Consider the following 23,313-nt stretch of genomic DNA (forward strand, 5'->3'; position numbering starts at 1 on the left):
TGGGCGGGGTGACAGGAGTCAAGATCGTTGTGCTTGTGGTAAAACCAGATGTTCCTGAATTGGATAATCTGGAAACAATTGATCGCACTTCCCCCTTTGAAGAGACCCATTTGCGAAGGGGGCTAAACTCCGAACTCACTTTCGTAGTACTCGCTGCCCCCTTCATTCGTTCCACTGCCTCGGATATATGAGCCTTGGTACTGGCCCCACCCCCACCCCCACGGCCTCTACCGCCTTTCCCAGTTTGCCTTGTTTTGGGCCTTTTCCCTTCTGAGTCCTCCACCTCTCCGGGGTATTGTTTCTAAGACTGTACGTAGTCCCCCAATTATCTGAATGACGACTAGTACTCGGAGAGACTGGGAACTGGACAATACTATGAGAAGCAGACTCCAGATCAGACTCAAGATTGCCAGTAACCCCCTCCTTTCCACTGACAATATCGATATCGATATTGGTCCCATCACTTTCAATGCCACCAAGGTTGTTCGCAGTAATACTGTGCAAAGGGCTATTCAGTAGCGCCATAGAGCCCTCATTATTTGATCCCGACAGTTGCTGGGTAAGATCAATTTTGGAAGGTGCTGATGTGATCGACATGTCTCACGCAACTACGTTGGAAGGAGACGTAGATATACCCATTTCCGTATTTGCCTTTGGAGTAGGAATAACCATACTTGCATCAGCCACAGCAAAAATTCCCAATTTCGAGTTACTATCATTAGAATTCTCTTCAGAGAAGACGGCAGGTGTTATTGCAGAGTCTCCCGATTCACCCCAACCCTCATTGACTGCGGCATTTAAGACATCAACCATTTGAGCAGTCGGAATCGCAGGCTCTGAACCGCAAGAGCGAAGCAACGCGGTAACTTTGCCGGATCGCAAAAGTTTCAATATAGGCTTGCCCACCTGAGAGTTGGTAAGTGAAACATCTCTTGGCGCTCCCTTACTTACAGAGAACTCTTCGGGCACAACCCCACAGTCAATCGCTGGTAGAAGCACTAACCCACCTGCACTGTCTGAAACCACACCGCCTGCAAAGCCGATAGCATTCGCTGCTGCCGTCGTTAGGGCACCCGCCTGTCCACGGCGGGTCGTCCTTGAAGGAGCCACTGTTCTAAAGCGCAAGCACACCCCTCCACGGCAGCCGCACAAACTCCCACAGGAACAGCCCAGCTTTTTCCGGCTACTTGCACATCCTCCACGCCCACAGGAAAAACGCCGAGGAAACAGCGTCCGCGGCGTTACTGAAAGCGCTCCAAATGTAAGCCAGCTCGCCGCGCAGACTCCAAACACCGCGCAGCTGAGTTCCGTTACTCGGCACATCGGCGGCAGCAACAGCAGGTAAGGGTACGAAGCAGCAACCAGATTCTTAAATTATCCCGTTCCAGCGGCTAAGCTCCTTACTCCCTGTCTTTTGACTGGGCCCCAGGAGCAGGGCCTCAGAACCTCCAACACTTTCTGCTGGCAGAGTGCTATATAGCACGGACATTACTTTCGAAGAGCAGGCCGTGCCTTTGCAAAGCCTGGACCAAGGGTGAGCCATCTTGCGCAAGTCCTCACCAGGAGGAGGCTGGGCTGGGCCACACCTCTGACATCTGTGACACTTTACTATACATCCTATTTTTATTTGTCTTGACATCAGCAGTAAAGGAGGTATTTACCTGTGATCCTTGGATTGTGTTGGCTTACTCCATCACTATGGGAAAAAGGAAGCTCTTGGAGACATCTATGAAGATTTCCACTTCAAAGAAAAATTACACTCCCTCCCACCAACTAAAAATACATCAAGAGAGACAGATAACCTCATAGAGGAAGTGGAAACTCTATGCTACATTTTAATTCTCCTTCTTCTGCTAACCATCCTCCTTTGCATTCTCCTTCTCCTCATGCTGATAAGGGGCTTGGAAAATCTATTACTTAGATTTGTATGAAAGATCATTAGCAGAAGGCACAAGCGTATTGCTCACAGTCCTACAATCCCTCAAGCAGAAGAAATGGTTGTATTTTACAAAGATCATCTGCGATTGCACCCGCCCAAGAGATCTCCTTGCCCCAGCCTTTTCCTATTCCAAACATACCTTGTAGCAATCACTACTCTCCTTTGACAAGCTTGGAGAACAGTGACACTGCTGATCTAGTCCTTGTGGAAGATTTGGGGTCTAGAGAGGGGCAAGCGGGCTCTCTGATCTGGTTGAAACCTTGATAAACTCAGTTGTGGATCTTAAATCCGAGGTGAATGGTTTGAAAGCATAGAAAAATATGTTAACTGATTTGCAAAAAGACAGTCAGCTTTCAAACCATCAACCACAAGCAGATGACCCTCCTGTAATGGGTAGGAAGCATATGGCTGTAAAAAGATTCTATGCTGTGCCTTGCAGGGCAAACCACTAGTGTACCTCAGGCTCCCATCTTTTTCAACACAACTCAGAGGCCAGGGCAAGGGACAGTTGGCCTGTTAATGGTGGACCTTCCATATACCTATGTTCCCCCAGTTCTTCAATAATATGTGAAACGTGCTTTAGACCACTCAGGGCCGGGATCTTCTCATAATATGCTGAGTCAATGGATCTGGCTCCAATTCATTTCCATGGTTTTTCAGCAGCCAGCTCACTGCATTCCTTCCCAGGAGTGCACAAACTGGTGTGTCACAGTATTATCTTCACGCACAATGTTCCAAGGTTGCCGGCAGAAGCAAGAGAAGATCAAGACTCTTCGATTAACAAATAATTTTTGGGCTGCGCAATGTGAGGAAATGTCTGTCTGTTATCTGCCAGGACATGGCTGGCGTGAAATGTATTCCATCCTCTTTGGGCAGTTTGAATACTGTGGAGCTCACTCTGGTCTCCCGTAGTATAGCAGACAACCTTATTACCCTTGAGGTGCATTTTCCTGCGCCTGTACCAACTAAGATCTGTCTGAAACTCCGTGTGCCAGGAGCTTTAGTTGAGAACAGTCTGATGTCATCTTTGTGCAGAGGTACTGACTCATCTGAGATATGACAGCCAACTCCAGCAGTGGTACAGTTTGAATTGACTCTTACTCCAAGTCTACAATCTGAAGTTTGGAACATATTTTCATGGAATATTGCTGGCCTTAATTCCAAACTGACCGATCTGCACTGGGGAACTTTCATTGACTCATTTGATCTATGCACGTTACAAGAAACCTGGTGTGTAAAGCCAGTGAATAGGTCCAGGAACGCTACCTTTTATTGTCCAGCTACCACACACGGCCTAATTGTGTGGTTTAAGAGTTAATTAGTTCTCACAACTATTAGGCTTGAAATATACTGCCTAGATAATTTGGGGTTGACTCTTGCCAGGAGTGGGCTTTCCTACCATGTTTTAACTCCACAACAGGGCCAATGGGTTAAATAGGCCATCTATTACTCTTCAAATTCTAGAGGTTGCTATTGACACTCTCTTGTGTATTGATAGGTAATACCAACTGGCAACTTCAATGTCACTTTTGAACCCCTCTACTCTAGCTCCCTTAATTTAAAGGAAGACAAAGATGCAGCCTGGGCCTTCCCTAGCTAGACTTGAGACCTGTAAAAAGAGGTCACTAACTAGCTGATGAGCCTATCTCTTCATCTTGGTCTCGGGCAGGCAATGGCAGGTCTATTTCTGACCGTAGAGGTGCCCATACCTTAAAGAGTCTTCTCCAAAAGAGCAATATTGATGATATATTTGTATCTATTCAGTTGTGGCCCTCTCTTAAAGACATGATGGTGGTCCAGTGCCATAATAGAGACCATAATGCTCTTAACCTGTCTCATAAAGGACTTGGGACTTATGCCAACCAGGGAGGTATCTACAAGGTAGAGAGTTTGTCTGCAAGGATTCAAGTGTATTGGCCCGTATCTGTGGCCAGTTTGCTGACATCCTGGCACTAATGATCTCGAGCGGACTGCGAGGCCCTGATTCTGTGGCTGTATTGAATTTTTTCTTGTCTTAAAGTCCTTCTACGTAATGGTGACTGCAAGGCTCCAAACCCTTACTCTTGTTGTGTATAGTTTGACAGCCTTTGCAAAAAAAACAGATCCACCCTCATGGAGGCCCTAAAGGTTGGTAACAAAATTGATATCTCTGGGGCTTGGAAAGATTATAAAGATGTATTGTTGCAGGCTAAACTTGTATGGGAGTGCAAATGTGGGAGTGTCCTGTAGTTCCTATACATCTGTATAGGATTTGCGCATTTCGACAACATAAACTGAGGGATTGATGTCCAGACTGATTCCAGATACCCCCACAGGGTATGTTTGCCTGTATACCTAGCTGTGTATGGGTAGGATGTGCCTTCAAGGGGTTTGTTGAAAACTTAGTTATATGACTTGTTTATAGGATAAATATATACCTATAAGTGAGATCAATCTTTTCTCCTAGATTCCAAACGATTATACACTATGCAATAGTCATATGTATATATGGATCTCTATTTACATTGATTTTAAAACAGTTATACAATCAAAATGAAGCAAAATGAAAAATAGACGAAAGGTGTGTGAGGAACAAAATTCATTTATATCAGTGAATGGTAATAAGGGTACATAAAAATACGACAGTTATATATCAAAAAGGAGACATGATTTTACATTCAGTTGTTACTCCACTACAAAATATATCGAACACTTTTTCAAAGATATTTAACCAATTATCTAGAAAGAAGTGTGACAGTCGACGTTTCGGTCTTCATATGTGAATTTGTGAGACCATCTTCAGGACAAGAAGTTAAAAGTTGACCCCTCGTAATGTGTGATTCAATTAGAAAAGTCGCGGGTATCTTGCTTCCTGTGTATTTAGATTTGAATCATAACGTCTTGGTTGGCACTTTTCAATTCAGGGATTTTAGAGAATCAAAGTGTCAACGTATTAACGGTACTGTATGGTTACACGAGCAGAATGCGGCATTCGGGCATTTAAGGACTAGCAATGATGTAGCTGTTGGTTCAGATGAAATAACGCCAAATAAGGAGGGCGCTTTACTTGCTTCCTCCGAAAGTCGAGGACTGGAAATTACTAGCAACTAGCTACACGCCGCGACTCAACTGAGGTGACTGCTGTACTCACGCCAGCAATTCTCGAGGGAAGCAAGTAAAACGCCCCCCAACTGTGGCATTGACTCACCGGAGTTGTTTGATGTACCGTTGCTAGTAATTTCCAGTCCTCGACTTTCGGAGGAAGCAAGTAAAGCGCCCTCCTTATTTGGCGTTATTTCATCTGAACCAACAGCTACATCATTGCTAGTCCTTAAATGCCCGAATGCCGCATTCTGCTCGTGTAACCATACAGTACCGTTAATACGTTGACACTTTGATTCTCTAAAATCCCTGAATTGAAAAGTGCCAACCAAGACGTTATGATTCAAATCTAAATACACAGGAAGCAAGATACCCGCGACTTTTCTAATTGAATCACACATTACGAGGGGTCAACTTTTAACTTCTTGTCCTGAAGATGGTCTCACAAATTCACATATGAAGACCGAAACGTCGACTGTCACACTTCTTTCTAGATAATTGGTTAAATATCTTTGAAAAAGTGTTCGATATATTTTGTAGTGGAGTAACAACTGAATGTAAAATCATGTCTCCTTTTTGATATATAACTGTCGTATTTTTATGTACCCTTATTACCATTCACTGATATAAATGAATTTTGTTCCTCACACACCTTTCGTCTATTTTTCATTTTGCTTCATTTTGATTGTATAACTGTTTTAAAATCAATGTAAATAGAGATCCATATATACATATGACTATTGCATAGTGTATAATCGTTTGGAATCTAGGAGAAAAGATTGATCTCACTTATAGGTATATATTTATCCTATAAACAAGTCATATAACTAAGTTTTCAACAAACCCCTTGAAGGCACATCCTACCCATACATATTATCTGCCCAAGCCCTCAAGGGTATATTGGGTTATCCATTACACAGATTGTGTATACCTAGCTAACTCACAGCACCACTGTAAACTTCTCTTACCAAGGAGATAATAGTTCCTGGCAACTATCAAACATGACAACCCTGTCCCATCAGGGATTGTGGAAACAGTACAGTACTTTTTGCCCCAGTCACTCATGCTCACTTTGTCTCAGACAGATAAAAAGAATAAATGGTGGGGACGTTTTCAATAAGCATTTATTGAACTAGTGTCATTCTAGTGTAAAATAGATGTGCTGAATCAACCATAAGACAGAAACAGATATAAATTATAATAAGCACCAACAGAGTAAATATATGTTAGATTTCTACCACAGTGCTAAAACAATGAATATATGCAAGCATATAAACACATGCTGGTAATAATGCGTACTACTATGATGTAACCCTAACTAGATGTACCTAAATGTATCTAGCATGTATGTAGCTGGAGTGCCAAGAATCCCTCTAGGAGAAAGCCAACCCCATTACCTGGTGTGTGAGAATGAAAGACCCCGTCTTGGTTTCGAGATGGAAACCCCGTGAGGGATGTCAGACCACTGCATACTGGATTGTCTGCATGTAGGAACCTCAGCATCTCGCGTCTGTGTGTCAGCATGGAAGTCTTTCTCCTCTGCCTGCCCCAGCAAAGATATGGTGTATAGGTACACTCAGGAGTTCTACCTTGCTGTATCATGTTGGCCAAGGATGACTGAAGGGATGACCCTTATACATAGTTATTTTGCAGAAGATGGTAATCCTGCTGTGATTCTGAGAATCCTCATGCATAATAAATGAGGCTAGTTTTCTGGGAAAACCACATGATATTTATGCAGCACCTAACTAGGTAAAAGGTCAATACCAAAAACAGTTATGCAGTACAATGGAAGGGAAATTTAGGTGAAAGTTTAGGTGACTACCCAAGCCTATATTGGGGTACATTACAAAACATAACACCCAATCCTCATCCGACCGGATGATATAATAAAAGTGCATGTTCAGATAATTAATCATAAAACATTGTTAAAATGTTCAGAATAAAAATGTCTAAAAAACCTATCAAAAAGTGCCTAAAAACTCTATAAACCCATTATATATGTTAAAAGTTCTATATGTCCTTTAAAATATGTTCATAGATATGGTTGGGACAAATGAGAGCATCTGTAAGCCATTGTGCTCAATAATAGCTTAGAAGGAAAAAAAGTGTTGTTTACAATTCCAATTTCGGTTGTTATGGAAAAAGGCTAAGGCGCATATTATCAGGAAACGGTGTTAGAATTATCGCTGCTTTAGCGGCAGAAAACTGCAGCTAAAGCGGCGATAATGGGCTTGATAATATGCTCTTGAGAATTCCCTTAGAAGCCCATGTTCTGGTGTCAACATGGGCTTCTATTGGAATTCTCCGCGGCATATTATCAAGCCCATTATCGCCGCTTTAGCGGTAGTTTTCTGCAGCTAAAGCGGCGATAATTTTAATGCCCTCCTTGATAATATGCCCCTAAATTCTTCCCAGCACATGGAGAGCCGAATGATTATGTGTACTGTGTGTGAGACGCAACATCATTGCTGCTTGCCTTCACCAACGACAGTCCCTGTAACACCTCACAGATCAGGTCAATTGAGGAAAGATGATCTTCTTCGGTTCCCACAGCAGGTAGCGTTTGAAATATCCAGAGCCTGTGGGCCTGTACTATCCAGTCCAACAGGAGCTGAAGCATCCTGTGGTAGCTTTAGGAATGCTGACACCAACATGGGAATACGCTGGGGACACTGAAGTACGTGGGCCGTTAACGGGTAAAGTAATACATCTACATGCTGTGGCGCAACCAATGGAAGTGTTAGACAGTGATCCAACGCTCATTCATGTGCACAGAATAAGCAGCAGAGAACAGGCAAAACATAGTCAATCCAGACTGGTGGGAATGAGAGGAACCAAAACTCGCTTAGCTCCCGAAGTCGTGGTGTGCCCAGATAGTGTACCATGCGATCACGTTAACTTCGCTTAAGGAACGTTTTTTCCATGTCCTTCGTTACTGGGACGTCCTTTGCAGAGCAGAGCTTTTTTCATCAGGATCACCACTACCAGTAGCAGGATTAGCGGGAGCCCTCCAAAAATGCTTCCAAATACGGAGTGTATAAAAGCTGGAATCACTCCGTATACTGTCTGAAAGGTGCTTAACAGTCCAGAACCTATGGTCTTAAATAGGTGTACTATACTCTTCGTATCAGACATGTTAAAGATACGCTGTACCATTTCTCCAAAATGTGCCTGTATCTCAGCTGAGGACCTTACAACCTGAAGATCAAAAGTCTCTTGGGCTGAGGTTAAGGGCACATCTTTCAGTAAAGCATTGCTTTCATTGGGCTCAGAGTATCAAACAGTATAAAGGAAACATTCAATAAAGGCCATAACGGCACCTCCCTGACTGAGTGGGTTGGTGGAAACAATACTTGAATAAAACAAGTAACCTTGGAACTCACTGTGACAAGATATGCGATGCCTGGAAGCATCCCACAACAACCTTGATCATTCAGCATTAAGTAACTCCCATTCGAGAGCAACCTGAACTCTGGATTAATCACGGCAGCTGGGGACCCTTTCAAATGACAGGACAAGTTTGCAACTGAACCATTGCAGGCCCCGTGAAGCATAATATCCTGGCAAATGAGAGATCCACTCAAAGAATTCTCGCACTGCTGAGAAACACTTCAGTGTCCCCATTATTATTATTATTATTATTATTAATAAACTGAATTTACAAGGCGCACATCTACCCCAAGAGGTTTCCCAGCGCCAAACGGTAGGAAAAAAGAGTCGAACAGGGAATCAGAGGTTAAACAACCAAGCCTTCAGATTTCTACAGAATCTACCATACATGGTTCCCTCACATAGAGAAAGAGGCATAGAATTACATTGGGTGGGGCCAAGGTAAGAAAAAGACCGACCACACATATGGGAGAGTTTGATTTTAGGGATGGATAGAAAACCTACTTTGCTGGGCAGAGTGCAAAGGTCATGAGGGAAAGTAGAGTTGTACCAAAGATTTCAAATATTTCGGGGCCACTCCTATTTTGATTTTAAACATATAGCATAAGGCTTTAAATTTGATTTTATTCTAAATCTTTAGCCAATGCAGATCGCAAAGTTAGCCAGCGACTGAGGCAGTCTTAGTAATGTTACACAGCTGTCTAGCTGCCGCATTCTGCACCACCTGAAGTCTTTGGATCGTGGCTTTGTTGGATACCAGATAGAGGACGTTACCATAGTCCAGTCTAAACGTGACCAGCGCATGATCACTGTTTTCTGTGCAAAGAGAGGAATCATCCATAAGATTTTTCTCAACCACCTTGTTGGCTTGTTGTTTCATTGAGAGATGGTCGTCAATGATGAAGCCCAGATCACAAACTTGATATACTGGCAGGGGCAAAACACCCATTTCAGAGAGCCAGTGATTGGGTCCCCAGAGGTGGTGATTTTTTCATAGGATCATAACTTCCATCTTGTCTCCATTAAGTTTGAGTAAATTGTTTTGCATTCAATATGCAATTTTACTCAGACCTAACTGAAGTGCCGAGGGTTCAGATCGCTTAAAAGGGGAGAAGGAAAAAATAATCTGGGTGTCATCGGTGTAGGAGAAAAGGGACAACGCAGCCTCCTCAGCAGCATCTGCCAGCGGATGAACATAAACATTAAACAGCAAAGGGCTCAGCACCGAGCCCTGAGGAACGCCATAGTTTGTCACATAGGAATTGGAGCTGGCCGCTGTAGAAAGACCTGAAAGGTACGGCCAGTTAGAAACTAGCTGAGCCATTGCAAGGCAGAGCCCTCAAGACCCAAAGACTTCAAGGCTTTCAATAGAACAGCATGGGACACCGTATCAAACGCAGCGCTGAGGTCAAGCAGGACAAGAGATGTTGTATCTCCCTCATCCAGCTGGTGCCTCAGCCTCAGCATTTCAGTGACATCAAGTAGAGTTGGTTCTGTAGAGAAACCAGCTCTAAAGCCAGATTGAGAAATATGAAGAAATTTCTGAGACTCAACAAAGGAAGTCAGCTGAGTATTGACATGCTTTTCAAGGATTTTCGAGAAGGCCGGGAGCAACAAAATGGCCTGGAAGAAAGATAGCTTAGATGTATCTGTGTTGTCTTTCTTTAAAAGGGGGGGACACCATAGCATGTTTCCATTCCACAGGAACTAGGCCCTCTTGCAGGGAAGCATTGAGGAAGTTCATGATGGAGAGAGTCAGAGCGTCAAGCTGTTTCATCACAGAAATACGAAGTATGTCACGGGGCAAACCAGATTTAATGTTGTTCAAAAGGTGGTTAAATGAGCTGAATTCTAGGAGAGACCAAGCTTCCAGTTTATTGATTGCCTTGATGTAATTGACAGTTCCAGCCCCAACATCACTAGTAGCATTGGGGAAGGTCTCGGTATCAAATAGACTATTTTGTAAATTGGTGCTAGACAGTGCAGAGTGTATTTTTTCAACTTTATCCACAAAATATTGAGCAAGTTCCACACAGTGCGTACCGGTGAGAACAAGTGGTGTGGTCTGAGTTTCCGAGCCGGATAATTCTTTTAACAGCCTGTAAAAAGTTTTGGAGCAGTTGTGTGCTTGCAAACTTTTGTCAGAAAAGAACTCAGCTTGAGCAGAGAATGTGATATTCACTTAAAGCTTTGTTATATGTCATTTGAGCAACTGTCTGGTAGTTTTTTCTCCATTGTCTTTCAAGGGTTTTACATCTGGACTTTTCAGTCTTAAGTCTGTCAGTAAATCAAGGGGCTGGTGGCCGATGATTATTAGAACATTTATTAGACAGAGGGAGGCAGATATCAACTGCTTGTAAAATTCAATTATAAATGGATCCATGACCAGTTGTTGAGAACTTTTAGACCTCTGGCCAACTGTCAGTTAAAAGTTTATTCAGGGCCAAGACAAGTTTTGCCCAGTTTCTAACTTTCTGTTTAGGCCCTGTAGATATAACTAGGGAACAAGGCGAGACTTTCAACAGGAAAATAACAGCAAACTGATCATACCAGCATAAAGGAAGGGCAGGAGTGCAACTGAGGGCTGACAAATTGGAAAAAATAGGATCAAGCAGATGGCCTGCTACATGGGTTGGACATGAATTACAAAGTCGGACATTTAATGCTTCTAAATCAGCAATAAGTGACACACTTTTGGTGCATTTTTGGATCTTCTAAATTAGGATTCAGATCACCCAGAATGGTAAAGTTAGCAGCTTTCAAAATATGAGGAATTACAAGGTCAGGGAAAGACAGTGCCCATGGCCCAGCTGGGCCCGCAGGACGATAGAGCAATATGCCAGAAAAAGTGATTTTAAATAGTAAAGCTTCACAATCAGTGGCAAAAAAGTCTTCAGTTTTGCAATCAAGAGTACTTTTATAGATAATCGCAATACCGCCCCCGAACTTTAACTTTCTACGCTTTCTGATAATGGAATAGTTGGGTAGAAGTGCTGCTGCCACATCAGTACCTGAGTTGTCTTGTAGCCAAGCCTCTGTTAGAAAGACAGTGGCCGGATGGTTATTAGTCAAGAGATCAAAAATATTATCTATATGCTTAGGGAGTGCTCGACAATTAATGTTGTAGAAAGTCACATCTTGATGAGCTGAGAGTGTGCTTTTAGGTATAGACGTTCCTGCATCTAAATCTATACAGTAATTCCCAAGATTCATGGATGAATTCCCTACCCATTGCATCATACCTGCCTACCTGGTGGTGTTCTCGACAATATTGAAACTGGAAAGTTGTTACCGGCAATCAGGCGCGCAACACCCATTGGACTCAAAGAGCTTCAGCCCCCCTCCCCGTCGTGTGTGGCAGCCCGGGATGAGACAGCTTCCCGGTTGCACACACAGCCACACCCGAGTACTCCACAGGTCTTTAAAAGACCATTTGCATGTTAATGAGGCCTTGCTGTTGTTTCACCCCTTCTAAGAGCCCCTTCAGCTCCGCTCTGCCTATTGCTTAAAGATTCAGCCTCCCCCCGAAATTTTTTCTTAGCCCCCCCCGAAATGTGGCTCTAGTTGCGCCTCTGCCGGCAATGTTATATGGCCATGAATTAACCATTCTGTGGACGTTGACTCTGCAGTGGTGAAAGGTAACTGGTCTAATTTTTCAATGTGCAGCATTGTATATTTTACAACCCTTTGTGCCATTGTTGTCTGCTTTTCAGTCAAATTACATGCATAGAAAAGAGACATACTGTTGATATATCGCCAGGGCACATAACCAGTGCGCAGTGATTGTAGCTTCCAGCTTAATGACACAATAGAACGTAACTGTGATTGTCCATGTTGTAAGGTGGACAGACCCTGTTCCATTATATCTATAGCAGAAGATACAATGTAGCCCAGTGAATAAATCCTGGATGTCAGTGTGGTCATACGATTGTGAGCAACAGCCAAAGCCTTTTCTAAGTTAATTCTGTCAATTTCAAGTAATCTCTCTGTAGCTTCCTGTTGAGAGAATTTCCAGATTTCATTAAGAACAGCATAAAAGAAGCTTTCCGACATGGCTTTCTGGGACCTAGTAAAATATCCCCGCGATCCATGTCATCTAAGAGTAAGGACAAGTGTTGTTTCACCTGTGATAGAGTCAAGGTTCTTAGCCAATCCAAGCATAACTTTCCAACACTGTATGATGTCACCACCCCTGAATGTTGTAATTGTACATAGCGTAAGTCAGGCCTATGGATACTAAACCCTTCGGTGGTGCCCTTGAATCTTGACTGAGAACTATTTGTGTTGATAGGCTAAACCAACCATCCCTTCCAATTGGAGTCTGTTGAATTGTATGAAATGCTATGCATGATTTCGAGTGTACCCTCACCTTTTTCTGTATAGTTTTGCAATCCCTCCAATTGTGAAAGCGAGGGAATACTAGGTGTGTTCCAGTCCTTAGTCTTGGCTAACCCAAGACAGGAAATCTGTTGCACAGTGTTGTTCAGGAAAATAATCGGTTGTGATAGGAGTCATGCTATAAATAGTATCTTGGTTCCCTGAACCTGCCATTCCTTAGTACCCCAGATTCATTTTATTTCTGTAGTTTCTTTCCATAAGTCGAAACCCTGTTCAGACAGTAGGGCATTAAAGCATGTAGAGTATATCTGTTTTGTGTTAATGAGCATACTTTTCTTTGCAGATGTAAGTGCAAGCTTATAATATTATGAGTGGGGATCTGATGTATTAAACCCAGAAAACTAAGCAAACCTTTGTGCAAACCTTTGTGAACTACCTTCAGGTGGTGTGGGCAGTGTTCCCATTGGTGATATGTGAAAACATTACGTGGTGAACTTGTTTTATGCAGAAAGTGATGAACATAATGTTGGTAACAGTACATGGTATCAAAATCAAATGAGTCATCAAACATTTCATTTTTTGTAAATACTGCAGCTAGTTCTATCTCGGACAACATACTATTAACAGTTTCAAAATCGAAATTTTGAATACAGGTAGTATTTTTAAAAGTTCAGTGGGACCAAATACATCATATGAAACTCTGTCTCAAACTATTCCGTTAGGAACTGGAACAGCTGTAATTTTCACATTGGACAGGTCTCTCTGTTCACAATGAGATGACGTATGAGGTTTCAGTACCAAGTTGACTTGTGATACGGCCAAGCATTCTGAGAGATAGTGTTCATTCACGAGTAAGAAAAAGACAGTCAATAAACCTATCCAGAAGAGTAGGAACAGTATACCAGTTGCTATCCAGAGCTGTAGCCATGGTGAGACTAGGTATTTCTTTTTCAAATAAAGGTAGAAATCACAAAGTTGTTTTTGGTAGACCTGGGCAGTGAACTTCGCTCCGTTCGCAGAGTTTTCAGATTTTTCTGCACTCCACACTGCACTGAGGTCGCGGAGTGCAGAAAACTCTGCTTTGCAATGTGCAGTGGAGTTTTTCCCCACTCGCGAACTTGAACGGTAAGTTTGTGATCGCGAACGGTAAATTCGTGAGGGCGAGCGGTAAGTTCGTGAGCGCGAGCTGCTGCTTGGGTAGAATTTCTACCTGAGCTGGAGGAATACCAGCACAAGCTGCCGCTCATACTGCCCTCCCCCACTCGCAGAACATCACAGAGTTTTTTGTAACTTCGCGGAGTTCCGCGTAGCAAAACTCCGCGAACTACGCCCAGACCTAGTATTTTGTGCGAAACTGGAGCTGACGGTGACTCAGGTTTACTTGGATCCAGAGAAAACGTGTTAAAATCGATAAATAGCCAGATGCTATTCAGCCACATAGTAGGTTTGATCAGATCAATGGAAACAAATCTGTTTTCTTTCTTGCCGGCAAAGGGGGAAGAAGTACTGTTCTTTTTCTTTTGACAGCCGAACAGGTACAGGCATTCTTTATGATGGCCCAAATTCTTTCTTGTCCACTATCTTTTCTCTGACCAGATCCCTGACTTTGGGATCCAGGCAGGTCTTGCCATGACTGATTTTGCTCCCCCAGTGGAGGTGCATTTTACTTGGATGTTGTAGTGCCCGGAATTCATGAGTTCCTGTAAAACAGCCAAACATTTATCAATGTCTAATGGTTTTTCATCCACCACTCTGCTGCTACAATCGAGGTCAGGTACGCACATTCTCATCCCAAATAGAACTTCATAAGGGGTGATTTCTCCTATGGGACATCTTCACATGTTATTAAGTGCCCTTTGGATCCCAGATAGGTGATTGACCAAACTACCATATGAACCTAATACCCTTGCTGTGAAATATTGATTTAAGTCCCGGTTTTTCCTCTCTTCTACCACATTTCCCTCTGGATGGTATGGAGAGGAGTACCACAATATAACACCCATACTTCCCATGGCTTCCTTGTAAGCCCTAGAGCTAAACGCGGGGCTATGGTCAGAATGTAATTTGCCAACTGCGTATGTCACTATGAAGACTCGTAAATCTTTTAGAACAGTTCAAGCGTCAGCCGAGCACTGAGGCCAAACCCACAGGAATCTAGAGCATGAATCCATTGCCACCAAGATGTACATGTAAGCCCCATCAGATTGTAAGGGGCGCAGTGGTCCAAACAGACACAAGCGAGAGGTATATCTGATATTAGTAATGGTGTTTGTGCTGGATGTGCTACGGTGGAACCCTTCATCTGGTGACAGATCTCGCACTTAAGGACAAATACTTTTGTCTGTTTTGTTAAACCTGGCCACCAATAGCGTTGTTTCAGTAGAGAAACTGTTGTGGTTATCCCTGCGTGTGCACAACCGAGACCCTCATGTGCAGCTAGAATTAAACCTAATCTGCGATCCATGTTTGGTATTACTCTTTCCCCCACTCCTGGAATTTGAGCATACAGAATATTATTTGTATCTAACTTGTAGGAGTGCTTGAGTGGAAAGCCTTTTGGCAAGGCTGTGCTGTTTTTGGGTGAAGCAATGACAGCCATCATTGGCCATCCATCTATTATTGTGCTAGAATGAGTGATTGCAGCTTTGGCAGCAGTTTGTACTGTTGCCTTGGCGGCTTCATCAGCCAATGATTTCCCTTCTACAAGAACGCCATCATATTGATGACTCAGAGTGTGTATCATGTGAGCACTTTGCAAGTCTTTTTTTAGCTCTGCCACTTGTTTCCAAAGCAATTTGTGTTTATTGTGCAACCTTTTGTGTCTTTAAACCCATTCTGACACCAGTAGTGAACATATTCATTGTAAGACTGGACACAGTAAAACGAATCACACACTATAAGTGTGGGGAATTCCCTATCCGTTTGTACTAGTGCCAGTAATAGGGCTTTTAATTCTGCCAGCTGTGCCATGCAGTCTCCTAGAGACTGTGTCTTCGTACTGCTAGGATGGAACTTGACTTCCTGCATACATCCTTTTACAATCAAACAAGCTGCGCTATATTGCTGTTTACTTCCAGTGGCAGGCTGAGCAGAACCGTCAGTGTAAATAATGTTTTCATACTGATCTAGAGGCATTATTTCATTCAGGAGAGGATATTCTTGTTTGTCTTATAGGAATGCTTGAGTTTTTAATGTGGAATCAAATTTGTAGTGTACATCTGTTGCAGTGAGAGAATTAGCCCATCGTATCCATCGCAGATGTAAAGCTTTTGCATTCAGAATGCTTGCCTTTGTAACAGCCTCTAAGGCCAGTACTGAAGTTATGACAATTATTTGTTTACCCTGTGCCAGTGCTCTTTCTCTCACTTCAGCAGTCTGTACTGCTTGTAGAATTTGTTTTGTAAAAGCAAAGTGTATTTTAGCCTTTGTGTGCAAGTGTGATTTGCATGCTATGGGTACTGTTTCTCCTTCATTGAAGGTCTGGTAAGTGTACCCAGATTGACCAGCAATTACATGGATCACCAGATTTGTGGTATTTACATGTGTGTGTAGGTGTTTCGAAGCTCTCATGTCAGCTTGTAAGGAATATAGGATACCCGTGTGTTCCTGTGTCCAATGCCTCGTTGATAAATCAGGTCTCATTAGATCCTAGAAAGCTTTTACTTTTTTTGCATAATCCAAATTGTATGTTCTGCCACAATTTAGGAATCCCAATATGGACTGTAAATGTTTCAGAGTTGTTGGAGGTTGAAGCAGCGCACGCTTTCCTATACACTTAGCTGCCAGGCTTTTTCCTTCACTTGATAACTCGTATCCCAAAAATAGGACATTGAGGTGGGCTAATTTTGATTTTTTAAAGTTGAATTTGTGCCCTCAGAGGTAAATCCCAAAATTATGTTGCTCAACCGGCTCAAACGATCCAATAAATCATCATCCATCAGATAAATATCATCTTCATAGGACAAGGCCTTCTCATCAAAATTTTGAAGTAACTCTGTTACCCTAGCTGATAACAGCCCGGGGCTATTCTTATACCCTTGGGGTAGTCGAGAGAATTGTCAAGAGAGCTGAGGTATGAGAATGCTGTCAAATATCTGCTTTCAGGCACTATATTTTGCCTGAAAAATCCATTTGAGATATCTAGTGTTGTTGTGTACTTTTTTCGCCCAATTTTATTCATGAATGCAGCACTGTGTGAATTCTGTACTGCAAATGTCTTAGTGCATGTATTTAAATGTCTGTAGCCTAAAACTAGACTATATGAATTATCAAGGTTCATTACGGGACCAGATAATCCATGTGGAGAGCTATTGAGACTTTTGAGCTATTGAGACTTTTGTTGCTCTGTCTAGCATCGTCAGAGCCCATTCCCCATTCAGAAGTTGAGACGCCAGTATCCTTAGCATTTCTTACTTTAAGGCCAGCTACCTTTTTCCTTTTAAATTGAGGTTTTGATTTTTGTTAATCTTCTTTCTTGATATTATAGTCCAAAGTACGATGTGTATCTCTGGACTTTGTTCTTCTTCTCGGTGTTCTGACCTTCCTTCCCTCCTGGAGTTTTTTGATGAACCCTGAAAGGATTGAGAGGAACGTGTATCAGTATCCTGATACCTGTCAGGTTTTTTAATGTTATCACCATTCCTAAGGTTGTACCTCTTTTCAGAGGGATCCTGTTGAGGAGAACCACCCCTTGTTATCTATTCTCTCTATTCTTTTGATTTTTATTGTCCCATTTGTTCTTAGAAGAATCAGATACTTGCTTGTGGTTATCTGTTTCCGGGCCATCTATGAGTTGAGGTTTGCTGCTCTAGCTCCCAAATTATCTCTACCTAATTCAGTATACGTGTCTTCAATAATTTTAGGTAATACGCGCTCCTGTTGTATAGGAGTGAAATCCCTCAGGCGTTGATGTTTCGCCACCGCTGCTACCTCTCCTTTATGTTTGCCAAAATGTTGGGCAAAATTTCCTACCAATTTCATCCTAACGGGCCCGATTCACAGAATCTTAAGTCTTAAGTTAATTCTGTGAATCAGGCCCTAAGTTCAGAGCAGCTTCTACTCCATACTCATTCCATATCTGTCTCAATACACCTGGTATTACTGCTATTGAAGGGATACCATGCGTTGTGGTGTAAATGGCAGCAAAAACTGTTTCTCCAAGAGGTACAATCCTCTATCTGGGGAGCTATCCCCATTGGCAAGCAGATTAATAGCATTTTATGTTTTTCTTGAGGGCTTGTGTGTGGAAACAGTGCCTCTAGCTGTGTTATTTTCTGAGCTATCCAGAATGACATTTGCTCACCCTTAGTGGTCTTTTTATCTGCGTTTAGCCTTTTTGGGGTTATTTTAGTTGCAGACCCCATAATTTGTCCTGCTGGTTTAGCCCTTGTTGGCTGGAGTGTGAGTGTTCTCATAACGAACTGTGTCAGATTTCTGTAATGGTTTATTATTTCTTTTTGTAGTGGACTTAAGTCTGCTACGGTCATTGTGTCAATGTCTGGATGCGGTATGCAAGCTGCTAGGAACGGCCAAGTAGCTCCAGCTCTGCCGAGCAGACCGTGTCTCACTTTATCTTCTGTGTGTGGGATGGCGCCTTTAAACCAGTTTATGTGTTCCTGGTAGGTGAGCAGAACATCAATGTCCTTGTATGGACAATATTCCTCTGGTATTTCATCTTCAGTGTAAGAATGAAATGCATTTGTGCGTGCATCTGCTGGTGGGAATTTGACCCATGAATAGAATACCTCTGTTCTGTATGACTCCTGTGCTTCAATCATGAAAGTCATAGTCCCATCTCTTGTTGTGATTCTAAATTCTACAAATTTTAAAGTCAGGGCAGTTCTGACATTTTCTGAAATGTTCATATCACATTCCTGTTCTCCTTCCCCTACTACATTTGTACGTAATGCTGGTGCAGAATTTTCTTCTACAGTCATTATTGAAAAAGTTTCAAGGAAACTGAGATAAGGTTTTGTGCACAATAGGGAACTATCATCCTTCAAGCTTGAATAAACCTACAGCCAATACATAGGAAATGCTTACTCAGCTGCAGCAGATTTTTTTCCCTTCCCACTCCAGACATCTCTGGGTAAATGTGAGTAGGAGTCTCTGAGATTAAACAGTTAAATGAGAACCAAACCAACATTGGCGGCGCCATGTTGTGTAGTTCCTATAAATCTATATAGGTTCTGCATGTTTAGACAACATACACTGTGGGATTGATGTCCAGACTGATTCCAGACACCCCCACTGGGTATGTTCAACTCTATACCTAGCTAGCTCTCAGTGAGTGCCACTGTAAACTCCTCTCACCAAGGATAGAATAGTTCCTGGCAACTATTGACCATGACAACCCTGTCCCATCAGGGATCATGGAAACAGTACAGTACTTTTCGTTCAGTCACTCATGCTCACTTTGTCTCTGAGAGATACACAGAGGAAACAATTAGGACGTTTTCAATAAGCGTTTATTGAACCAGCGTCATTCTAGTTTAAAATTGGTGTGTGAAACAACCATAAGACAGAAACAGATATAAATGACAGTAAGCACCAACAGACTAAATGGATGGTAGATTTCTACCACAGTGCTAAAACAATGAATACATGCAAGCATATAAATGCATGACAGTAACAATGAGTTGTACCTAAATGTACCTAGCATGTATGTAAGTGTAGAGCCAAGAATCCCCCTAGGATAGAGCCAACCCTGTTACCTGGTGTATGAGAATGAAGGATTTTGTCTTGGTCTCAAGATGGACACCCCGAGAGGGATGGCAGACCACTGCGTGCTGGAATGTCTATGTGCAGAAACCTCAGCGGCTCGTGTCAGTGTGTTAGCATTGAAGTCTTTCTCCTCTGCCTGCCCCAGCAAAGATATGGTGTACAGTTACCCGAAAGGAACCCTCAGGGGTTCTACCTTGCTGTGACATGTCGGCCGAGGATGGTGGAAGGGATGACCCTTACACATAGGCATTATGCAGAAGATGGTAATCCTGCTGTAATTCCGAAAATCCTCATGCATAATAAATGAGGCTAGTTTTCTGGGAAAATCGCACAACATTTATGCAGCACCTAACTAGGTAAAAAGTCAATATCAAAAACCGTTATGTAGTACAATGGCAGGGAAATGTCGGTAAAAGGTTAGGTGACTACCCAGGCCTATATTGGTACATTACAAAACATACCAGGAGCATCGGGCAGCAGCTTCCAGGCCAGGGGACAGTAAATGATGTTGGGGTATAGAAGCCCATGGCACCCACAATGGTGCTACTTGTGTTTACTATAATCTTCAACCACAGACCTGGGTGAATAATTGCCAGAAGATTTATGCAGCCAAGCCGAATCCTGTGAGCAAAGATGCAGAAAAAGGTATTCTTACCCTTGTAAGAGAAGCTACCCGGCTGACTTTCAAATTCAAGGATATTCTGGAGGCGATTAAGGAGAATCCCCGCTGTAAAGCACTTGATCCTGAATCTATCACTGGGGACTTGTTCCAATCCGAGCCATTTATTTTGGCCTCCTATTTCCACTAGTCTTTTTCATTCTGTTCTGGAAGGCGGCCTGATTCCAGGATCCTAGCAGACCATGGAGAGTTTCCCGATATTTAACCCCTTGCATGCCCGCCCCTTTCCCCGCCCAGTGCCGCGCTTTTGTATTAGCGGGCGGAGTTCATGACGAGCTGGACTCGTCATGGGCACAGCGCCACCGCAGCCCATGACGAGTCCAGCTCGTCATGGGCACTGAAGGGGTTAAAAAAGAAGGGAATGATGGTCCAGGGAATTATAGGCCCATCAGCCTTACTGACACCTCCCAGAAACTGTTCACCCATCTTGGGTCCATGAAAATACTATTTTTTTAAACATGCAGGCGGGATTTAGAAATAGGGTTATGTTGGACCTGGCATTTTTACAAGGTTATCCCTAAACTTTTTACTTCCTTCCTCCCATTTCTTCTGATGTGATTTGTTGGTTTTAGGACTCTGGGCACTTTACCACTGGTGTTTAGTGCTAAAGTCCATATGCTCTCTGTGTAAATTGCATTGGTGATTGATTGTATCTATGACTTACATATTTTATTTAATAATAAGTCTATAGTAAAGTACACTGGGTGTATCCAGGGCCTGTAAATCAATTGCTACTAGTGGGCCTGCAGCACTGATTGTGGCACACACACAAGTAAGCTTTCAAATGTGTCTCGGGTCTGCTACTGGAGTGTCTGTGTACCCAGTTATAAACTGCCATGTTGACCTGGCAAGTGCACCCTAACCTTTCCTTTTATCACATGTAAGTCACTCCTAAGGTAGGCCCAAGGCAGTCCCATGGGCAGGGTGCAGTTTACCTAAAAGGCAGGTCATGTAGTGGTGTGTTTCTACATGTCTTGATGGTGAAATTCTGTGCATTTCGTTTTTCACAATTGAAATGTTATCTCTTCCATAGGTTAACTTGGGGTCTGCCTTGAAACACCTTTCAAGTACAGATTCCCATTTGATGATAGCAAGTTGGAGTTTGGGATGTCTAAACTTGCAATTTAAAAATACATCTTTTAGTGAAGATGGTTTTTAAATTGCATTTTTGAAAGTACCACTGTTAGAAAGTGGATATTTTCTTTCTTATCCAGTTGGTGCCTGCCTGTGGAATCCACGTCAGTGTTTGCAGACAGCTGGGCTTTCCTGCATACACTCTAGACTGTCACACAAAAAGGGAGTTGAGGGGTGCACTGCATATCCTGATGGCTCACCACCAGGCGTATGGGCCTTCCTGAGCTAGAGTGGAGGGAGGAGTTGTCACTGTCACCTGAAAATGGCTGTGACTGTCTCCATACAATGCTGGCTCCAGACCCTGTAGTGTGTCTTAGGAGAGAGCAGGGAAGGGCATGGTTTTGTGCACAACAAAGGCTTTTCTTTGAAGTTTTCTTCCTTCAAAGACCAAAACTGATCTAAGTATTGGGGCTCTGACTGCACAATTTTAGAATACTCTGGACTAAGGACTCGCCCAGAAAGAAGAGCTAGAACCACTTTCAGGAGAGACTAACACTTTGCAGCATGCTTTGCTGTGTTGGTCTGCTGTGTGCTGCTTCCTGTCCTGGGCAGTGAAAGGACTGGACTGAACTTTCTTAAGCCTACTATTTAAGTTTATTCAAGGGATTGAGGTAGAGCTTGCCTACTGTTGGAAGTATGAAGCAGACCAAAGACTTTAACTTTATCTGCTGACCAGTACTGGGAACTGCATGTTTGTGCTACAACAGAAGAATAAACAACATCAACGCAGCTGCTTGTACCATGACCTGACATCACTGCACATAGCATGGTCCTGCTTCACAATGCAACCCTGGTCTCACCGCCATCGAGCCGTACCGTGAACTGTGGGCACCGCAATACGCAATGCCTCCCTTCATATCACAGCCTGGTATCATGCCCACTCCATGCTGACATTGACGCTAATGCCGACACCGAGGTCTTGGACACCGCTCATGAGGTACACAAAGCATTGCTCTTGCCCACACCACAACCCTGGTCCTCTGAAGTTAGTGCCATCGACTTCAGCTATGTCAACCAATGCCGCTGCTTGCATCACAACCTGTGAGCACTGCACGATGCATCACTCTGCTTAGCATTGCAACCTTGGGCCTACTGATGAGAGTGCTTCAGCAATGATGCCATGGTGCTGCCTGCATCGTGACCTGTGGACACCGCGCATAGCATTGCCCCACTTCACATCACAGCCCTTGTCTCATTGACAATTCCGGTCACTGTCACCTAGCCACTGGCTGCATCGTGACCTCTAGGCGTCGCATGTCACATCGCCCGCTTTGCATCTCAGCCCTGGCCCCTTCGATGCCATCACTCCTTACTTCATCCTCATGGAGTTCGATTCACAAGGCGTGTAACTACAAGGGCCGACAACTCCTGCACCGACCTCCGGAACCGACCCCTGCCGATGTCTGCTTACGCGGGCAACACCGCCTGGTGTGATGTCCTTTTGTATTGTTTTCAGTGTAGTGCTGTGTGTTAGGTGTAAATGCTTCATACATTGCCTCAGAGACAATCCTGACTGCCCGTGCCAACCTACCAAGGGGGTGAGCAGGGGTTATTTTAGAAGTATAACTCCCTTATACTGACTGGAAGGAAGGGTCCCTACCAGGACAGGGTACAAACCTGCCAAGTAGAGACCCTTCTTCCTAGTCGGGGTAATGGGGATACACTTCTAAAATAACCCTGCACACCCCCTTGAGAGCATGCCACAAGCAGACAGGCTTATCTCAGAGGCAGTGTGTAAAGCATTTGTGAATGCATACAGTAACACAGTGAAAACACTACAAATAGACACCACACCAGTTTAGAAAAATATCAAATCTTTATCGAAACCACCAAGACCAAAAATGACAAAAAACCAACATACAATATTAAAAAATAGTTACTTTGCAAGATAACCTTTAAATAGCAGCAATATCCAAAAAACGCAGTTCTCCTGAGTCGGTAGCTCCGTCCGGGGCTACCGCTATGCCGAAAACAAGAGAGTCTAACAGTTTCTGCGGACCGCATTGCTACGGGTATGGTGTAGCGT

Source organism: Triturus cristatus, chromosome 7 (genome assembly GCF_964204655.1).
Source record: "Triturus cristatus chromosome 7, aTriCri1.1, whole genome shotgun sequence".
NCBI classification, from domain to species: domain Eukaryota; kingdom Metazoa; phylum Chordata; class Amphibia; order Caudata; family Salamandridae; genus Triturus; species Triturus cristatus.